The sequence below is a fragment of the Erinaceus europaeus genome, chromosome 4 (assembly GCF_950295315.1).
Source record: "Erinaceus europaeus chromosome 4, mEriEur2.1, whole genome shotgun sequence".
Classification (NCBI taxonomy): Eukaryota; Metazoa; Chordata; class Mammalia; order Eulipotyphla; family Erinaceidae; genus Erinaceus; species Erinaceus europaeus.
Window position 1 is genome coordinate 18,666,880 of NC_080165.1, and position 22,464 is coordinate 18,689,343.

General features: G+C 44.3%; 1 pseudogene; it reads right to left on the minus strand.

Moving 5' to 3' along the window:
• Positions 1–1,158: 1,158 nt before the first annotated feature.
• On the minus strand, positions 1,159–1,256 carry LOC132538368 (U2 spliceosomal RNA; annotated as a pseudogene).
• Positions 1,257–22,464: the final 21,208 nt, after the last annotated feature.

The following is a 22,464-nucleotide window of genomic DNA, read 5'->3' on the forward strand; positions in this document are numbered from 1 at the left end:
CAAATTAAGACCACAATTAGATACCACCTCACACCTGTAAGAATGAGGCACATCAACAAATCAAAGGGTGACAAGTACCGATGAGGACGTGGAGGGAAAGGAAGCCCTGTGCACTGTTTGTGGAAATGCAAACTGGTACAGCCACCACGGAAAACCATATGAAGAGTCACTAAGCAATTTAGAGTGGAAATACCTTATGATTCTTCATTTCTATTCCTAGGCATATATCGAAAATTATATGGAACCATTAATTTGGAATGATATAAACACTGTTTACGTGGTCCAGGAGGTGGCGCAGTGGATAAAGCATTGGATTCTCAAGCATGAGATTCTGAGTTCAGTCTCCGGCAGCACATATACCAGAGTGATGTCTAGTTCTTTCTCTCTCTCTCCTTATATCTTTCTCATAAATAAATAAATAAATAAATAAATAAATAAATAAATATTTAAAAATAATAATAATAAGCACTATTTACAATAGTGAAATAGAAACACAACCTAAATACCCAACAACAAATGATTGCATAAATAAGTTATGGGATATATATCTAATGGAATACTACTCTGAGTCAAAAAGATTTATTTATTCATTTCAAAATGGATGGAACTTGAAGTGAAAGAAAATTATTGGATGGTTTCACTCATGTGTGAAATATATATAATTGAAACACATGAACTTGCAAATAAAATTAAATTAAAAGTAGCCAAACAACAAACTGTCTCTATTAACCATAGTGGTTATTAGAGTGGTGGGGTGAGGTGGTGAGGGTGGCCACAGAAATTTAGTGATAGATATGGTGTGGAACTATAGTCCCTGTAATTTTATAATCTTTTAAACAAACCACTATTAAGTCACTAATAATCATTTTAAGATGAGATTTGTCATTTAGAACAAAATAGATGGGACTGAAAATATAATTATTATAAATGAAAAAAGTAACAAGGTAAAGACAATCAGTGAGTGGTTTCACTCATAGATGGAATATAGCAGAATACAGATGACTAAAATAAATGAACTTACAAAAAAAAAAAGTGGTACACCGACTGTCTCTTAGACTTTGTGAGAACTATGGTGATGGGGACGAGAGAGGGTCAGAACTTTGGTAAAGGGTGTGATATCTTGCACTGACTGTGTGTGGTTGTGAAATTATACCCCTGGAATGGTATAGATTTACAAAAACCCTGGCAAATCATCAATTTTAAACTGATAAGAACAGATACTACACTTGATCTTAGCCAAAAGATCAAGAAGCGACGCAAATCATTAATTTTAAAAAGGAGGAAAAGAAGGGGCAAGAAACACATGTTATTTGCTATTTAACAACAAAATTCCCAATCTTCTTCATTGATTAAAACAGACCAGTGGCAAAGGAAGATATATATATGGGGCCAATAACAATGCTAAAAAAAATGCACAAATAATCAAAGGGATAGCAATTAAAACTGCTAGACTTTGACAATAAAATTAGAAACAATAAATTGAATGATAATTTAAAAACCAGTGGTCCCAAGTTGGTAAATGAGTTCCACTATGTAGCTAGAGAACAAATGGATTCAGGATCATCCAACACCAATTTCATTAGGGAAAACAAATTAACGCTACAGAGACCGTGACATAATTGAAAGGTCTGAGGAAATCAAATGTTAGCAAGTACATGTAACCTCTAGAACGGTCACAGTCCTTGAGAGGAATGTAAAATGACTTACAACTTTGAAAGGCAGTTTGGTGTTTTCATGTGCTTACTTAACTGTCTAGTTTATTTGAACAGAAGTGTCTGTTCAAGTGTTTTTCTTATTACTATTTAATAATAATCAACAAGTCCATTGGATAAAAGGGATACAGTTCCACACAATTCCCACCACTAGAGTTCCACATCCCATCTCCTCCACTGGAAGCTTCCCTATCCAAATGGTTTTTTTTAACATGTTTTTAAAATTTTTTTAATATTTCTTATTTTCCCTTTTCTTGGCCCTTGTTGTCTTTTTATTGTTGTTGTAGTTATTATTGTTGTTATTTAAGTCGTTGTTAGATAGGACAGAGAGAAATGGAGAGAGGAGGGGAAAACAGAGAGGGGGAGAGAAAGATAGACACTTGCAGACCTGCTTCACCACCTGTGAAGCGACTCCCCTGCAGGTGGGGAGCCGGGGTCTCGAACCAGGATCTTTACCCAGTCCTTGAGCTTTGAGCCACGTGCACTTAAGCTGCTGTGCTACCGCCCTACCCCCTCCTATTTAAATATTTTTACCTTCCCTTTGAGTTATTTTAGTTGCAATAATTCCTTATACATTCTAGACAAACTCTTTTCTCAGAAACATGTGTTACTGCAAATAGCTTCTTCTCATTGGTGGCCTGACGTTTTACCCCTTTAATGATAATCTTTCAAAGGATGGTGGTTTATAATTTTTAAAAGGTATAATTTACTGGTGTTTTAATGGTTTGTGGCTTTCTATCCTGCATAAGAAATGTTTGCCTACTTCAAGGTGACAAAGTTCTTTTTCCATGTGTTTTCTTGTACTGTCATAAGACACCATAAGGTGTCAGGTTTTCTACACTGTTGATGCATAGTGTAAGGTAAGGTTTAAATTTCTTTTTTTATGGAAATTTTAGTTTTAGGACTTTTCCTATGCTCTCTATTCTGCCCCATTACCTTTCTATCTTTATGCCAATAATTCAATTATTTTACTGTAGTTTCTAAATAAATTGTGAAATCAGTCAGTATAATCCCCCAGTACTGTTTTTGTTTGTTTGTTTACAAAATTACATCAGCTAGTTCAACCCTCTACATTTCTAGATAAACTTTAAAAATTATTTGTCATTTCTACAGGTCTAGGGTTTTCACTGGGTTTACCTCGACTATACAAAGCAGTTGGTTAAGATTTAAATAATAGTCAACAATATTTATACACCTTTCCCGTATTTGGGAGCTACTCTCTTCCCTGATCCAGCTTTCTAGTCCTTTTTCCAGCCATGAAATCATCTCCCCAGACAATAAATTGGATCCACCTGCATCTCAGATTTCAGGTTCAGGGGAGAAAGAAAGAAAGAAAGAAAGAAAGAAAGAAAGAAAGAAAGAAAGAAAGAAAGAAAGAAAGAAAGGAGAGGAAGAAAGAAAGGAAGGAAGAAAGAAAGAAAGAAAGAAAGAAAGAAAGAAAGAAAGAAAGAAACTAGTATAACCACAAGCCCTTTGGAATATAACTAAAATATGCCTATTAACTATCTACAAAACAGAAACCTCCCTGCCCCAACTCTTCATCTGCACTATTCCAGCCTTTAGGTCCATGACTGGTCAACAATTTGTTTGGCGTTGTCTGTTAACTCTTTTCAGCCACCAAGTTCCAGATGCCAGCATGATGCCAACCAGACTTCCCTGGACAGATGACCCCACCAATGTGTCCTAGAGCTCCGATTCCCCAGAGCCCCACCCCTACTAGGGAAAGAGAGAGAGACAGGCTGGGAGTATGGATGGACTTGCCAACGCCCATGTTCAGCAGGGAAGCAATTACAGAAGCCAGACCTTCCACCTTCTGTACCCCACAATGACCTTGGCTCCATACTCCCAGAGGGCTAAAGAATAGGAAAGCTATCAGGGAAGGGGATGGGATACGGAGTTCTGGTGGTGGGAACTGTGTGGAGTTGTACCCCTCTTATCCTATGGTTCTGTCAGTGTTTCCTTTTTATAAATTAAAAAGAAAGATTTAAATAATACTAGCACCAGTTGTCTGATTCATAAGCATTGTATATCTTTCCATTTATCTGATTCTCCATTAAATTCCTCAACTGAGGCATAACAGTAAGTGTGTGTCATGCAGATTTTGCTTTATTCCTACGTATTTCTTGCTTGGGATACTATTGTAAATGGCACTTCTGCCTTCTGTTAATGTGCTTTTGATGAGGTCATTATTTATTAAACGATACCCCTATTTGTTTCACTTTATGACCGAAGGAATTACATCAAACTCCTTCCCATAGAATGAAGTTACTGGATGACTTCTTTTTCTATTTAAGGTATAAATATCTAATGGGCCCATGACTTTATCAGGTTTTTTGTTTTTTTTTTTAATTTATTTATTTATAAAATGGTAACACTGACAAGACCATAGACTAAAAGGGGTATATTCCCACCACCAGAGCTCTGCATCCCACCCCCACCCCCCTGAGCCCCACAGATAACATGCAGGTGGGCTGAAAGTATTTTCTGGGAAGACGGTGTCAGAGTTGGGAATATGAGTAGGAAGCTGGATCGTGGCAGAGTAGCCCCCAAATATGGGGAAAGTATATAAATATCATTAATTGTAAACTTCATAGACCTGACCTAAGACCCATGTCTACTCATATTTAGCACAGGAGCCCGTGTAATCTCGGCATCCCTGTCAGTCTGCAGTCACTTTCCATGGTCATAGCTAAGGACATTCGAGGCTGCACTCATTTCAGGACCCTTCTTCCTGGAGTGGTGGAGTGTGTTGACACAATCTCCCTCTGGAGAGTGAGGCGGTCCCTACTATTTTTGTTCTACATTGAGGGCAGGGTCCAGTAGAGGTTCACAAGAGGGTTTATAATGTTGTTCCTGATGGAGATGACCAGTGATGGTGGAGAGTGGGGTCTGTTACAGGTCGAGGCCCATTATATTTATATGGGAATCCCAGGATTCCCTGACTAGAGCCCTGGATGATGGGGTGGCCTGATAGTGACCAAAAGAGCCATCATTAAAGTGTGCCAGTCTCTTGCCCTTATCCAGCTTTTGTAGTTCTTACTTTATCTGACAGGGTTAGACTTAGAGTGATTGAGCAAAGTGAAATAGAAAGTAGGTGAGGAGAGTATCTAGGTCTAAGTAGAGAATATTTGATTAAGGACTTTATGTTGCCTTTTTTAGGTCTTTTGACTTGTTTGCTGCACTTACTGAGTCACTGCAGATAATTGAGCACCTTTGCTTTAAGGTCTATATTTTCCCCTGATTTATGGACACATGCTCTGTCTCATGGGCCCTGGTCTATGTCTAGGTTCTATAACTCTGCTAGGAAATGTGCCACCCAAAATGGAACTAAGGAGTCCTGTGAGCTAGGAAAGTTCTCACCAGAGTAATGGAGCTGGAAGGTTGACATGGCAGACCTGGAACCTCTAGACACAATCCGAAGTGAAACATGTCGAGCTGACACTGGTTGCTTTGATTTGGTTGAGATCAGCAGGTGCAGGATCCAGTGGTCTGGATTGAGAGAAGCATGAAGGAAAATGAGCAAAGCCCCAGAGGTTCCAGGACTGGGAGAAATTTAGGTTTATAGACAATGAGGAAGGTTCCTGCTGCCTTAGAAAGAATGTTTTTCAACTGAGCCAAGGATGGTGCTCATAGTAGAGCCCATACGTGAGTCCTGGGTCCAAGCCCTGGCATTGCATTAAATGTGATAGTGGGGACCTGACAATGGCACACCTGGTTAAGCACATATGTTTCCATAGGCAAGGACCTAGGTTCGAATCCCTCCTACCCACCTGTAAGGGGAAAGCTTCACAAACAATGAAGCAAGAACTGAAGGTGTCTCTCTGTCCCTCTCTATCTCCCTCTCCCTCTCTCTCTCCCTTTCCCTCTCAAAGTTCTTTCTGTCCTATCAAATAAAGAGGGGAAAAAGGAAAACACGGCCTTCTGGAGTGGAAGTGTTATGCATGCACTGACCCATGGGAATAACCTTGGTGGCAAAGGAAATAATAATAATAACCATAGTAATGATAATTCTACTGTAGACTAAAACTGCAGGAGTTTGCCCACAGTCATCATAACACCATTGACAACTGGCTTGAGTGAAGGTTACAAGGAGCTTGCATGTTAACACATACTGCCACTAATCCTGGTTATTACTGTGTCACTTGCCAACTGGCCTGAAATTTCTAATGTCTTTCATCTAAGGGACAGGTGGGTATGAAAATGCCACATGTGCATTTGCCTGTGTCACTCAAGGGCAAACAAAGGAAAAAGATTCCCCCACAAAGCAATGTTTCTCATATGCGTGGTGGGTGTGACTTGGGCCGGCAGGGGATGTAAGTCATGGTCTGAAAAAGGACCCACGAGTATTTGAGCCACCTCTGTAGGAAATCTCATAACGCATACAACAGTGTTAAATCTGGCACTGACTGCAGAATTAAACTCACAAGAGCCTACATGGCGCACTCCCCACCCCAACCCTGAATTACCACCCCAAGGTTTGTAGTAGGTGGAACCCTAGAGTAGCTCCATTCAGAGGGAGAGGCTAGGCTGAGGAAATTGTGTAAAGGTTATGCAAATAGGCTTCCATGCCTGATGCACAGAAGGTCTCAGGTTCAAGCCTCAGCTCTAGCATAAGCCAAGGCTAAACACAATGATCTTGGGTCCATACTCCCAGAGGGTTAAAGAATAGGAAAGCTATCAGTGAAGGGGATGGTATATGGAGTGTGTAGTGATTCCCCTGCAGGTGGGGAGCTGGGGGCTCCAACCAGGATCCTTGCCTGCCGGTCCTTGGGCTGCGCACCATGTGCACTTAACCCACTGCGCTACCGCACAACTCCCTGCTTGTTTCCTTTTTTAAAGGAGGGACTGGCAGAGGTCTCAGAGCTAAGAGGCTGTCTAAGTCAGCTGCCACCCCTCCATCCACCTATCCCTCCAACCCTGTCATGAATGGCTGCTCAGTCTACAGAAATGGACCCTCACTTAAGGGCTCAGTCTGCCTTTCCCTTGGGTCTCCTCCAGGAAGACCCTTGACGGCCCTCCCTCAGGCAATCTATCTTAGCAAGGCTTCCATGGTGCCTCCCTGGGGTTCTTCAAAGTTAAACTTGCCAAACTCCCAGTGAATAGCCTGTCTGAGCATCTTTGTGTTCAGTTTTAATTGGAAGACAATAGAAAAGGGAAGGAGATTCATTTGTATTCATGGCATCAATAATTTAGTATGAAAAGAGAAGAAAATAAGAGAATCCATAAACCACCCGTGTAAATCTGGTTAGGATTTATTACTTAAGATAATGAAAGAAAAAAAAAGACCTTTAATTAGGAATCAGCTTTTCTATTTTTAAGAACAGAAGTGGGTATGGGACACAATTTCTGTGCTCTCTACATAACAATCTTAAAAAGATATAGCTTTGGAAGGAAATACATCCAAAAAAATTAACAGGAATTGTCTCTGGGCAACCAAGTTATAAATAATTTATTTTTAATTTTCTTCTTTGTGTATTTCGATGTTTTCCAAGTCCTCTGTAATGAGGACTTTTTAGTTTTATAATGAAGGCATGTTTTAAAATCAGGTTGTAGTCTATTAATTAAAATACTCTGTGTCTTGTTAAGACTACTGACTTTTCATCAAGTGCACTGTCTTTGATGGAATGTCCAGAAACAGGAGGAGAATGGTCAGCTTGGGATCTCATGTGCTCACTTTGAACTCAAGGTTTGACTTCCTCCTCCTGCCCAGGATGAGCTTTCTGGGAGTTGGCAGTTCCAGGTTCATGAATCTGAGGCCAGAAGTGAAGTCTGGCAGAGTGGCCTCTCCACTCTGATTCTGATGGCTCACCTGGACAGTCAGGAAGAGGACAGAGTAGAGAGCATTGCCCAGATCTGAATGTATGTGTGTCCTCAAATTCTTTTGTTGTTGCTGTCATGTTACTACTTTGGGATTTTTTTTTTCTTATACTTATAAGAGAGCAAGAAATTGAGAGGGGTGGGGATGATAGAGAGGGAGATAAAAAGAGAGACACCTGCATCACTGCTTCACTACTCATCAAGATTCCCCACCCTGGGGGGCTTGAACCCTTCTGCATGGAGATTTGTGTGTTCAGCTGAGTGCACCAACGCTTGCCCCCCCCAAAAAAAAAACTCTTATCATATATATAACTCCCTGTGAAGTTGTTCAGAGGTGGACTACAGACAGCTCCTGAGGGTTGCGATCCCAAGATGGATTTAGTTCCATTACAAACAGGATGCCAGAGAACCCTCTTGCCAGTTGTGGCAGAGACGAACCTCAAGAGGAAAAAGAAAGTGACTAGAAACAACAGTGATGACTCAAGCGCCAGCAGGACTCTCCTCACCCCAAGCATATTCTCACTGCTGCATCAGTAGTGGCAGACACAGTGCTCACAGGGTCAGGCCCCAGTATTCACCACTGATGACCAATGACCAGTGTCACAGTGGCCATGTCCTAGTGGTCACCACCAGTGACTGACATCATGACACTCATGGTCAAACTTGAGCCGTCCTGACTGATGTCTTACATCAAGGCACCCACAAGACCCCCACCCTACCCCCTCACACACACACACACACACACACACACACACACCTATTTCCAAAGCATCCAACTCCAACTGCCAGTTGACAGAATGGTGACAAACTGTCAAGGAAAAGAAGATGCTGGAGTAGGGTTCCGGCTGTGGAGCATTTAGTACAAGGTCCTGGGATCAAGCCCCCAGTCCTCACTTGCTGGGGAGAAACTTGATGAGCAGTGAATGAGTATTGCAGGTGTCTCTATATCCCCTCCCTTCCCTCTCAATTTATCTCTGGCTCCATCCCAAATAAATAAATATACAAAAATAAAATATTGAAAATAAAAAAGAAGAGACACTGAAACCAAGCGGCCATCTTGGACACCTAGAGAGAGGGAGGACTTGTATCTGAGGGCTCAGCACCTGGGCACAGAGGGCCAGCCATGCAGGTGTGTCCAATCTGTGTCCTTATACCTCAGAGTGGAAGTTCATCTCCCTCCTGGTAGACTGACCAGGGGACCTGGGAGCAATCCTACTGGATAGGTCCATGGAAGGAAGTGGCAGGTGGCCCCAAGAAGGGCTTCACTATTCAGATCCTGGGGTAGCCACAGACTCTGAGAGAGGAACTAGCCCTGCCCTCCATCCAAGCTCTATGTCTTCCTGCAGCCTGCTGCTCTAAGGACCCCAGACCACTACAGACAGGGTGGGCTTTGGCCCTGAATTGATTCTGAACTGGATCAGCATCATGACCCAGAGTCTGCTGTGAGCCATGAGCAAGTGGTGACAATTCACTTCCAGGTTGATTTTCACCTAGACCATGTCCAGGACACTGTCCAGTGGGCCTTGCAGAGGTTCTGCGGTAAGCCGGTGCCACAAAAATGCACAGGACGCCTCCATGACAAACAGCTGCATCAGAGCTATCCAATCTCGAATATAAGCGTGCTCCCTTTATAAAAATTTTAAGGAGAAATTAAAGTTTAAATATTAAATTCCCCTGCCAGCAAAAGTTCAAAAACATTAAAGTCCAGAGGAATTAAGTCACTCTCTTGCCTTTGCAAGCTGGCCCAACACCCACTCTCCACCTCCTTACTCTGCTTTGGGTTTGCCAATGATGCCAGGCCCCCAGGAGTCTCCTTCCCACCCATAGCCAGGCCCCCCTGAAGCTAGAGGGGGGGTTGCCCTCCAGATTGGGCCTGTAGCACGCACACCAGGCTCCTCAGGAATCTCACAGCACAGTCCAGAGTGTCCCAGGCACCTGGGTCATCCTCTCAGGACCAGACACCAGCTGGCACAGCAGCTGCTCCAAGATGCTGTTCTCTGTCCAGCCACAGTATCCACTCGTCCTGATGCCCACCAGACATACCACTTTGCGGCCACACTGGAAACCTCACTAGACTGAACCGCCTTCTGTGGTTGGGAAAGATGCACACTCGTCCTCAGCTCCCACACCAAGAATGACTCGGAGCTAGAGACCTGCTGTTGCAGACACCCCAGAAGTGTTCTTGTCCCTGTGTCCCTAGACTGTGGGGGACTCCTCTGGCAGATATCAGGGGGAACCAAGGCCCCAGGGGTCTTCCTTTGGATGCTCAACCAGGAAACTTCTCACTCCAGGTTCTAATGGACTAATGAAGGGGCATCTTCATCTCCACCAGGACTTGGAGCTCAGCCTCGGGGCATGGGAGCCAGTGGGATTTAGTGCCTCAGGAAATAATGCCTGGAAGTCTGATGTAAAATACCAGGGGCTGGGCCAGTAAAATAGCTCACCAGGGTAGTGCACCTGTTTTGTCATGGGTACAACCCAGGTTCGAATCCTAACCTTACCACATTGGAGGAAGCTTTGGTGCTGTGTTGTCTCTCTCTCTCTCTCTCTCTCTCTCTTAGATCTCGCCCTCCCTCTGTCTCTCTTTCATCTATCACTCTCTTTCTATCTAAAAAATTAGTCCAGAATGGTAGAGCCTAGGTGACAACAGCAACCCAAAAAAAAAAAAAAGCCAAAAAACAAACAAAAAGCCAGGGCTTCCAGAGAGTGACTCGGTGAGCATAATGCAGGCCCTCCATGCTTGAGGTCCTGGGATTCACTCCTATCGCCAACAAAGCTACAAAACAATGTTCTACTACAACAATAAAACAAAAAGGGTAACAAAAGGGAATAAATAAATAAATAAATAAATATTTTAAAATAATAATAATAATAAAATAAAAAACCTTCACATGTTTAAAAAACAATGTTCTATTATCATTTTAATTAATTAAATAATATATAATAACATTATTAATTATTAAATATTAATTATTAAGTATTTGTGTGAAATATATTGAATAATAAAATGTATTAAATAGATATGCTAAAATATTTAAAGCCTTTAAGATATAAAATAAGAATTAAATATAGAAAATTTAAATATATTAATAAATATTCCACTGTATTCCATCCAGACCTGGACAGGTCTGGACCTTGGGCACCTTGGACCCAGTGAAGCTCCAGGCATATTGCCACTGGCAAGAATTGGACACCGGGTCCAACAACAGATGAGTGGCTGAGTAAGCTGTGATCTATATACACAGTGGAACACTACTCAGCTATTAAGAATGATGAAGTCATGTTCTTCACCTCATCATAGATGGAGCTTGAAGGAATCATGTTAAGTGAGATAAGCCAGAAAGAGAAGGATGAATGGGGGGAGGGTCGCTCGGTAGTGACACACCTGCTTAAGTGCACGTTACAGTGTGCAAGGACCCAGGTTCAAGCCCCCATTCCCTTGAGTAGTGAAGCAGGAATACAGGGGTCTTCTCTGGCTCTCTCACTCTCTACCTCCCCTCTCCTCTCAATTTCTGGCTGTCTCTATCCAATAAATAAAGATAATGAATGTGGGGTGTTCGCACTTATAGACAGAAGTTGAGAAATAAGAACAGAAGGGAAAACACAAAGCAGAACTTGGACTGGGTTTGGTGTACTGCACCAAAGAAAAGGACTCTGTGGGAGAGGCAGCTTTCAGGTCCTGGTGCAGGATGGTGGAGGAGGACCTAGGCTGGGAGAGAGAGTGTTTTGCAGAAAACTGAGAAATTTTACACATGTACCAACAGCTGCATTTACTGTAGATCGTTCATTTCCCCCCCCCCATAAAAAAAGAAGTAGAATGAATGAATGAGTGAACACAAGGACACACTGCTTGCTCCAAGCTACATGCAGGAAGCAAGATCACATGACACCTAGCCCGAGCAAGGGAGGACACACAGCGACTAACTCCCACCCAAGGCAGATAGAATGTGGCTTCTCAGATCACCCCCTACCAAGAAGAAATCATGCTGGGATCAGCTGCCCAGCCTGGACCGGGTGCAAATTCACCGCCTCCAATGCTGGCTGGTTTATACTTAGGCTGAAAGACCTTCCTTGATAGACATCTCTTCAAGAACTTTCCTACTATTCTGGAGAAGAGCCCTCCCCTCCACCTTCCAGGCTGGCTCTTTATGTAAACAGAGTGGTTAATTAGACAATTTGTTGAGCTATTTAAAATGCATTCTGCTTTAAAAGAACAAGTAATCACAATATAAAAATCACAGCATTTCTAATATGTCAACTAATTCTGCTATCATATTTTTAGAAAAAATAGATTCACATAATTTATTAATTTGCCTCCTCCAGTTTCATTCATAAATAAGTAATCGTGTCTCAGCTCCCCTTTTGATAGATTGGAAAGGTGGTGAGGACTTTGGAAGCAGGGATGGCTCCCCGTTTTTTGAGAGATATCGGGACGGGGGCACCTTGGATGACTGTGGTGGACTGACAGATGTCACAGTCTGTGCAGGTTCACACCACCCGGTCATCTCCCCGTCAGAGAGGGCGTAAGGGAGGAGCACTGCTCTGCTCTGTGAAACATCATTTGTGCTATGAACCAATGGCCGCCATTAGAAATATCAGTCAATCCTGCAAAGAGTGCAGGCTAGAAGGTTTCTAGCTATGACCATGGAATACAAATTCAGACCAGCAGGGATGCAGAGGCTGCACAGGCTCCTGTGCTAAGTAGGGCTAGACATGGGTTCTAGGTCACATAGATGGGGTTTACAGTGAATGGTATTTATATACTTGTCCCATATTCAGGAGCTACTTTCTGTCCTGATCCTATTCTCCACTCTGACACCATCTTCCTAGACAATACCTTCAGCCCACCTGCATGTTAGCTATCGGTTCAGACAAAAACTAGTAAAGCCATGGGTTCCTTGCAATATACCTAAAGTAGCCTTCCTAGCTTTTTTCCGGCACAAAGACCCCAAATCTCATCTGCTATATTCGCACTTTTACTCAACAATTTGTTCTGCTTTATATTTAATGTTTTTCAGCCACCAAGTTGCAGATGCTACCTTGATGCCAACCTGACTTCCGTGGGCAGACAACCTCACCAAAGAGTCCTGGAACCCATGGACCTCACCAGAACCCTATCCCACTAGGGACAGATAGAAACAGGCTGGGAGTATGGATCAGACTGTCAACGCCCAGGTCCAAAGGAGAAGCAACCACAGAAGCCAGACCTTCCACCTTCTGCAGCCCATGTTGATCTTTTTTTTAAATACTTATTTATTTATTCCCTTTAGTTGCCCTTGTTGTTTTATGTTGGTATGCATGAGACCCCTTCTGTTTCATTTGGTTTAAATCCCCCCTGGTTAACACTATTCTATTTACATAACCACTTCATTCTATTTACATAACCACTGTTAACAAGCACCACCCTCCCTCCAGGGCATTAGTGCTTCAGTGATAGAATTCTCGCCTGCTCCACCCCCTCTCCTTGTCACACCCTGATCCTCTCCTTGTCACACTCTGATTTTCACCAGTTACTTTTCTCTCCACCCTCTCTATGTCACATCCTGTTTCCACCCTACTTGGCAAGTATATATAGGCAGCATTGTGAGTTTTAGGGTACCTTTAGTTTAGCTTAGCTCGGCTTAGATTGTGCTGCATCCTGCATGAATAAAGAGATACTGCCTACAGCTCAACCATGAGTCCCTGGTCATCTGTTACCCGCCCGTGAAGCCAGCCCGGCGAAAACAACAGTTCTACTGTTGTTGATGTCATCGTTGTCAGAAAAGATAGAGAGAAATGGAGAAAGGAGGGAAGGATAGAGAAGGGGAGAGGAAGATAGACACCTGCAGTCCTGCTTCACCGCTTGTGAAGCATCGCCCCTACAGAAGGGGAGCTGGGGCTCAAACCAGGATCCTTATGCCAGTCCTTGCACTTAGCTCCACGTGCACTTAACCCCATGTTGATCTTTGGTCCATGCTCCCAGAGGGATAAAAAGTAGGAAAACTTCCAAAGGAGGGGATGGGATACGGAATTCTGGTGGTGGGAATTATGTGGAATTGTACCCTTCTTATCTGATGGTCTTGTTGATCATTATTAAATCAATAAAAAAATAAAAAATAAAAAGAATAGGGAAGTTTCCAGTGGAGGGGATGGGATGTAAAACTCTGATGGTGGGAATTATGTGGAAATGTACCCCTCTTATCCTACAATTTTATCTATCTTTATTAAGGCACTAGTAATATATATATATATATTACATATATAGCAGGGATTCAGGCGGTAGCACAACAGGTTAAGCGCAGATGGCACAAAGCACAAGGACCGGAGTGAGGATTCCGGTTCAAGCCCCCAGTTTGAGCCCCCGGCTCCCCACCTGCAGGGGAGTCTCTTCACAGGCAGTGAAGCAGGTCTGCAGGTGTCTTTCTCTTCCCCTCTCTGTCTTCCCCTCCTCTCTCCATTTCTCTCTGTCCTATCCAACAACAATGACATCAGTAACAATAACAATAATAACTACAACAACAATAAAACAACAAGGGCAACAAAAGGAAATAAATAAAGAAATTATATATATGAAAAAAGAAAGAGGAATCTCAGCATCTTTGAAGCAACAAGTACTTGACTGTGTGGCCATTGACTGAGTCCCTGAATATTACCAGTCAGCACCTGGATGGACCACACTGGGGGCTGTGGAGCAAGCAGTGATAAGTGAAAAACCAATAAAAGACAGCCACTGGATGCTTCTAGGACTCCTTTAAGTCCTGTTCCTTTAAATCCTGAGGCTAACCTAACCACACTCCTACTACTACCTAGACACAGCTGTTAGAGAAAAGATAACAGTTATCAAGTAACCAGCACTCAGTCCTTCAGCTATGGGTGGAAGATAGCTTAAGACCCTCCTTCCCTTTCTAACTTCGCTATGTTTGGCTTTTGTAACTACTCTTTTGCTGTCAGCCTGTAGCCCCTATAAATAGTTGCACCTTCCCTTTACTCAGGGCCTAGACTTCTGGAGCACAAACTGTGCCTAGGCCCGCTAATATGAAGAAGCCCAAGTTTCTCTCCCATAAGCTCTGAGTGGCAGTTGGACTCTGCTGAACAAAGGGCTGCAGTTAATTCTTCCTTGTTTTCTGCAACAGCAGCCCTCTGAGAATCCTGAGAATTCAAAGAGTCCTAAAAGGACCACCACATAGGAGTAAGCCAGGAAGACAAGATCGTGGGCCTAGAGCTACCAGCTGGGAGGGGAAGGGCTTCCCTAGATGGGCACTGTTGTGGGGCAGCACACTGGCCTTCTAGCAGGCTGGGGCAGGCTCCTGGGCACCCTGTTCAGATTATCAGCTTGTTTTAGGTGGCAGCACTGTCCTCTCCTCCCCTCCCACCCAAAAAAAATAATAATAAAAGCACAACTTCTTTTTTTATTTTTATTTATATAAAGGAAACACTGACAAAAATCATAGAATATGAGGGGTACAACTCCACACAGTTCCCACCACCAGAACTCTGTTTCCCATCCCCTCCCCAATAGCTTTATCCCTCTGGGAGGATGGACCCAGGGTCATTATGGGATGCAGAAGGTGGAAGGTCTGGCTTCTGTAATTGCTTCCCTGCTGAACATAGGCGTTGACGGGTTGATCCACACTCCTGGAAGCAGGGCTCCAGGACACACTGGTGGGGTCATCTGTCCAGGGAAGTCCAGTGGTATCATGGTAGCATCTGGAACCTGGTAGCTGAGAGAAGAGTTAACATATAAAGCCAAACAAATGGTTGACTAATCATGAACCTAAAGGCTGGAATAATTCAGATGAAGAGTTGGGGGGGTCTCTGTTTTGTAGATAGTTTAGTAGGCCTATTCTAGTTACATTCCAAAGGGCCCATGACTAAATGCACAACTTCTTCCCAGACAGAAAGCTAGAAGTCAGTCTGTTAGTCCTGACCCCACTTCCTCCTCTTCCAGAGCTCCCCGCCAGGCATCCCCCGAGGAAGTAAGGGCCAGCTTCCCATAAGAGGGGAACAAATGAGCCCTAGGAAAGAGTGGAGGCCCATCAATAGATGACTGATTAAAGATAATTAAAATTTTTTTAAATAAAAAAGGATACTACTCTGCAATCAGAAAAGACAATATTGTGACCTTCGGGATGGAACCGGAGATGATCATGCTTAGCGAAGTAAGAAATGAAAGACAACTACCAGATGGCTTCACTGCTATGTACAGTCTAGAGATCTAATTCACATGAACTTGCCAAGCAAACAACAGAAGCAGGCAAACTGTTTCTAAGGCTTCTGAGAACTATGGTGGTTATCTTTGGGAGGTTGGAGTGTAGGGACATAAAACCTGGTGTGGAACTATACGCTATGGTCTTATAATCGTGTAACCTACTATTAATCACAGATAAAAAATGGAAAGACAAAGAAAAGAAGGAGGACAGGAGAAAGAAAAGGAGAAGAGGAGGAGGAGGGAGATGGGGAGGGAAAGAATGTCACCAGTAGTTCTATGATTTTGAGTCGAGAAAACTAGTCCCAGCATTCTAAGGTGTCAGCCTCTTTTCCCCAGGAGGAAATAGTACAATACAGGTCCCACTGTACAATAGTACAATAGTACAATACAGGTCCCATTCACTGCTTCCCAAAGATCAGAAATGAGGCTTCCGCTCGCCTGGGTCTGGATGCCAGAGAACAGGCCTTCCCACAACAGAGAGCCTAGATACTCTTTCATGAGTGGCTTCAGGAGAAGACAGTGACCCAGAGGGATCCTGAACTGGAGAAGCACAAAGAGCCACTGACGAGCTCGGGACATGCTTGGGGATTGAAGAGCAGCCTGGCTGTAACATCTGTCAGCCCACTGATCAGCAAGGTTGGTTCTGCAGATCTGGCTGACCGAGAGAGTCTCCCCTTCCTCCCTCTTCTTTCCCCATAGTCCCTCCCAAAGCTGCATGTTTGGTGGAGGAGGACAACCTTCCCCACTAGATACAAAATGGTCTTCTTTTTATTTATTTATTTATTTATTTATTTATTTATTTAAAAAAGGAGACATTAACAAAACCGTAGGATAGGAGGGGTACAACTCCACACAATTCCCACCACCAGATCTCTATATCCCATCCCCTCCCCTGATAGCTTTCCCATTGCTTACCCTCTGGGACTATGGACCCAAGGTCATTGTGGGATGCATAAGGTGGAAGGTCTGGCTTCTGTAATTGCTTCCCTGACAAAATGGTCTTCTATCAAGGGTCTAAGAGTCACTGTACTCCCCTGATAGAACCTCCAAGCAGGATCCTCCACACAAAAAATAGACTCCTTGTAATTTGCATTTCTAGAACATAAGCCAGTGTGAATACACACTGTGACTGAGTCCAGGCTTTCCTGCCCTAGAAGCAAGTAGATGCAAGTGTTTCAGAGCAAGCCACCACTCAAACAAGAGATCGGTGTCCCCAGGTTCCAGGCAAACCTGTATTGAGGGGTGGGGGCAAAGACCCCCTCTTTCCTGAGATGTACTGAAGACAGGTTCGCCTGGAGCTCTGCATTTTCCCTGCACCAAAGTAAGGCTGCCAGAGGGAGCACAGACCTCATGTGTCAGTCCTAAGATGCATGAAATAACCGTCTAATCACAAGCTGTGAGGATCTGGGCATCAGTCGAGCAACCAGACACAGATCAGATGACGGTCACATTGGAAACACAGTGACTCTCCGGTTTATGTATTTGCTTAATTTTAAGCTAGGCTCTCCAGATCCCTAAGTCAACAGTGGATCTTGTCAGTTGTTGCATAAGAGGAGAGCGGTCCTGGGGAAATGACCTTCCCGAGAAACAGCGGTGGAGCAGCGCCACCTGCAGGGCACTGCCGACCTGCGGGGACAACAGACTCTCCCAGCTGGACGCCGGGAGCCACGCAAAGCTAACAACAGCCTGCGCCCCAGGGCCGGGCAAGGGCAGGCAAAATCCATGGAATTGATGGAGATTAATTTAAGGGGAAAATCTTCATCCAGATCCGTCTTCTGTGTTTAGCAGGAGTCAGCTTTGACGCCTCTGAGGAGTTAGTGCCTGTGGCCAGCTGCAGATCAGAGGGGCAGTTTTTAGAACCAAGTTTGGGGATGGGGGAGATGGGGACTGGCAGTGTGTGAGACATTGCTGCCTCTGCTCAGAGGAAGAAGTGGCTCTCGGACTTGTTCTGTCTATTCAAACTCCGCCCCCGCTGAGCTGTCAAGTCCTGTGCAGACCCGGCTGGACGCACTTGCAGAAGTCCAGTCTCCAGGATGACCCTGTCTGAGGGCTGGACATGTGACATTGCTTGGTACTGAGCATGAAGGACTGTGCTGTCTCTTCCTGGGCTCTCTCTTTCCTCTCCTCTACTTTCCCCTCTCCCCAGACATCTCTGAGCCTCTAATATGTGTAAGGCACTGAGCAGGAAAGGGAACATGGCCTTACAGAAATGGGGCCTTCACTCACATGTCTGTCATGTGGTCTGGAGACTGGGAGGTTCGTGGAGTTACACAAGAACTTCTGGAGATTTGAGAAAAGTGGGGGAGGGGGCTTCCTCTGACTACTGACATCTCTGTATTCAATTTTCTCTCTTTTGAAAAAAATTTTTTCTTTCTTTTTTAATATTTTTATTATTAGATAGAAACAGAGAGAAATTGAGAGGGAAGGAGAAGATAGAAAGGGAGAGAGACATCTGCAGCCCTGCTTCACCGTTCGTGAAGCTTTCTCCCTGCATGTAGAAACCGGGGGCTTGAACCTAGGTTCTTGTGCACTGTAATGTGTGCACTTAACCTGGTGCATCACAACCTGTCCCCCATAAAAGATATTTTTTTTATTTTAATGAGAAAGATAAGAGAGAGACTAGGACACTTCTCAGCTCTGCAGGAAATTGAACCTGAGACTTCAGAAAGTTGTCTGAATGCTATCCTCCCCAGCCTTCTTTATTCTTCTTCCTATTTTTTCTTTTCTTTTCTTTTCTTTTTGCCTCCAGGGTTATTGCTGGGGCTCAGAACATGCACTACAAATCCACTGCTCCTGGCAGCCATTTTTCCCCCTTTTACCAGCTAAGACAGAGAGAAATTGAGAGAGAAGGGAAAGGGGCCAGGCTGAGTGCTGAAGCAGGGCTACAGGTGTCTCTCTGTCTCTTTCCCTCTCTCCTCTCCCCTCCTCTCCCCCTCTCAATTTCTCTCTGTCTCTACCCAATAATAAATAAACAAAAATATTTTAAAAGAGAGAGAATGAGAGAGAAGAGGTAGAGATGAGAAGAAGAGAGAAAGATAGACAGACACCTGCAGACCTGCTTTGCCACTTGTGAAGCTTCTGCCCTGCAGGTGGGGAGCTGGGGCTTGAACCTGGGTCTTTGGGTCCTTGCACTTTATATACTATATGCGCTTGACCACCCTGCCCCTTCACTTTTTTTTTTCAAAACTCAGTATCAGCCTTTCCTTCCTCTTCTTTTTGAATAAAGGTCTCTTTGCTTCCACGCACAAAATTATACAAGGGACAGAAACACACACCTTCATAAGAGAGTGCTCTGTGGAGTCTGGAAGGCTGAGTTAGGTGGTGGTCACTGGAGATGGCAGAGATAACTCCCCATCCACCCATCCCTTCACCCAACTACACACCACCAGTCATCCAGTCCATTCATTCGTGCATCCAGACACCTGTACTCCCATGCCCATATCTATCATCCGCCATCCATTCAGTAATCCAGTCATCCACCCAGTCCATCGAAACATCTGTCCATTCACCGTGTATGTGCAGATTAGAGACTGACTGAGTACTTAGCAAGGGAAACATCCTGGGAAAGTTTAACTGGGAGGTGAGTGAAGAAATAGCATGCTGGGAAGAGCACCTGCCTTGTGGTCACCCCCCAGCCCTGTCCTCCTGCTGACCCATGGGGGGAGGGGCTTCATGACGATGGGCTGGGGCACAGGGCACTAGGTCAGAAAGCAGAGAAAACTCAACACTCGCAGTTCAAGGCAGGCAATATTGGTTTTGGGCAGCAAATTCTCTTTCATTTTTCCAAATGGCTCCATTTATTACCTACTGAGAATTTATTTGAATCTCTAGTGGTTAGAAACTTTTTTTCATTTCCCTGTTTATTAAGAAACTCAATTCCCAACAAGAGCAACTCCAAGCTCACAGCGCTAGGGTGAGCTCATATTTTCTGTTCTAAATTCTCTGCTAGGCCCGAGGGAGTGAGTGTGTCTGACACACACACACCCAGCCCTCTTCCAAGTTGGTGCTCCCTACAGGACCAACAGGCCATCAGTCCCCCTCACTATCTATGGACAGGGTCCCCTCTCAGGACCTCCAATTCGATGTGGTCACATGGCCCAGAGCTATCCCAATTTCCAGCCCTCTTCACCCTACCTTGGCTCCCCAAGATGGGATGGGAGTTCCTGCCTTGTCTGGCCTCTGGTGTGTGTGTGTGTGTGTGTGTGTGTGTGTGTGTGTGTGTCCAGGGTTTTTGTGAGGCTCAGTGACTGCACAACTCCACAATTCACAGTGACCATTTTTCATAGAAGCTGAAAGATGAGGGAATGGAGATGGAGAGGGAGAGGGAGACAGGGACAGAGAGAGAGAGAGAGAGAGAGAGAGAGAGAGAGAGAGAATCCGGTCCTGCCACTTAAGGAAGACTGGTCCTGAAATGAGAGCAGCCTGCACTCTTCCCAGCTGTGATGATGAGCTGGGAGCTCAGACCAGCAGGAACTCAGAGGCTACACAGGCTCTGGTGCTAAATATCAATATATACATGTCCTAGATAAGGTGGATGGAGGTAGATAGTTGATTCTATCCACAGAATATTTTCAAGAATGGGGGTTACTCTCTGCCCTAATCCAACTTTCAAGCCCTTTTCTCTACTCTAACACCATTTTCTCAAACAATATTTTTATACAATTTCATGCTAGCTATCAAACTCAGGCAAAAACTACCATAGAAACATGCCTAAAATGGACTTCCTAGCTTTCTTCCACCCTAAGATCCCTAATCTCATCTACCTTGTTCCTGCTTTTTGGTTCCTGTTCATTAACCATTTTGCCTCACTATATGCCCTGGCACTTTACAGACACCAAGTTGCAGATGCTACCATAATTCCATCTTGACTTCTCTGGGCAGACGACCTCACCAATGTGTCCAGGAACCTCACCTCTCCAGAGCTCTACCCCACTAGGGAAAGATAGAAACATGCTGGGGGGGAGTCAGGCGGTAGCACAGTGGGTTAAACGGAAGGACCAATGTTAAAGAACCCGGTTGCAGCCCCCAGCTCCCCACCTGCAGGGAAGTCACTTCACAAGTGGTGAAACAGGTTTGCAGATATCTACCTTTCTCTCCCCCTCTCTGTCTTCCCCTCCTCTCTCCATTTCTCTCTGTCCTATCCAACAATGACAACATCAATAACAACAATAATAACTACAACAGTAAAAAAACAAGGGCAACAAAAAGGGAATAAATAAATAAATATTTTTTTAAATCTTAGGAAGAAAGGAAGAAAAAAAGAAAGAAAGAAAGAAAGAAAGAAAGAAAGAAAGAAAGAAAGAAAGAAAGATGCTGGGGGTATGGATTGAACTGTCAGCACCCAAATCCATTGGAGAAGCAATTACAGGAAGCCAGAACTCCCACCTTCTGCAGCCCAAAAACTACTTTGATCCATACTCCCAGTGGGGAGGAAGTGATAGGAGGAAGAGGATAAGAGGGCTCTGAACTCCAGTTCTATCAGGTCCCAGAGAGAGAGAGAGAATGAAAAAGGGAGAGATATTTGGAGGTAGTAATAGGGTTACATCCCTAAGGCATCAGGAACCTTCCCCATTCTCTACAAAAACCCATATTTCTCCCAGTCCTGGAACCTCTGGGGTGGGACTCGCTTTCCTGCATGCTTCTCTCAATTCATACCAATTGATATTGCACCTGCTGATCCCAACCTAATCAATTCAACTAGTACCACCTCAGCATGTCCCACTTTGGACTGTGTCCAAAGATGTCAGGAGTGGAATGTCATCTCTCCAGCTTCATTACTCTACCACCAGGTTCCAGATGCTACCATGATGCCAACTGGACTTCCCTGGGCAGATGACCCAACCCCACAACCCCAGAGCCCTGCCCCACTAAATAAAGAGAGAGAGAGGCTGGGAGTGTAGATAGACCTGCCAACACCCATGTTCAGCGGGGAAGCAATTACAGAAGCCAGACCTCCCACCGTCTGCACCCCATAATGGCCCTGGGTCCATTCTCCGAAAGGGATAAAGAATAGAAAGCTTTCAAGGGAGGAGATGGGATACAGAGTTCTGATGGTGGGAATTGTGTGGAATTATACCCCTCATCTTATGGTCTTCTCAATATTTCCATTTTATTAATAAAAAATAATAAATAATTTTAAAGTAATAGGGCTGTGTGTGGTTTGGAGGGGAAGAGAGGACTGGACCTGGAAGTAAAAGGGGGAAATTATGTAAAAAATGTAGACAGATAGTTGTAGAGATGACAGTTAACCCATGTCTGCAACCCTGGGAGAACCACAGTAGTTTGCAGGAGTGGGACTTGGGATTCAGAACTCTGGTGTTGGGAATGGTGCAGGCTTACACCCCTGTTGGCATGTAATTTTATAAATCAATATTGAATTGCTAATAGAAAGTAAAATAAAATAAATAAAAAGACAGAAGGAGGAGGAGCAGAAGAGGAGGGAGAGAGAAGAGACAACTTCAGCTGCTCCTCTGTTTATAAAGCTTCTCCCATCCCTGCGGAGGGATCCCAGGGAGTTGAAGCCAGGTCCTTGCACATGGCAAGGTGCACACTCCACCAGCAGAGCCGGGGCCCAGCCCGTGTGTTTCCTTTTCTCCTGTGCTCCAAGCTATCGCACCGCCCTCCCATAGGTCCCAGAGTAGGCTCTGCTTGATGCCATTGACTTGCCCAAGGCCACACAGTTCTTCAGGGACAATCTGGTTCTGGAACCAACCTCTGGATCCTCCCCCTGCCCTGCCCTGCCCTGGC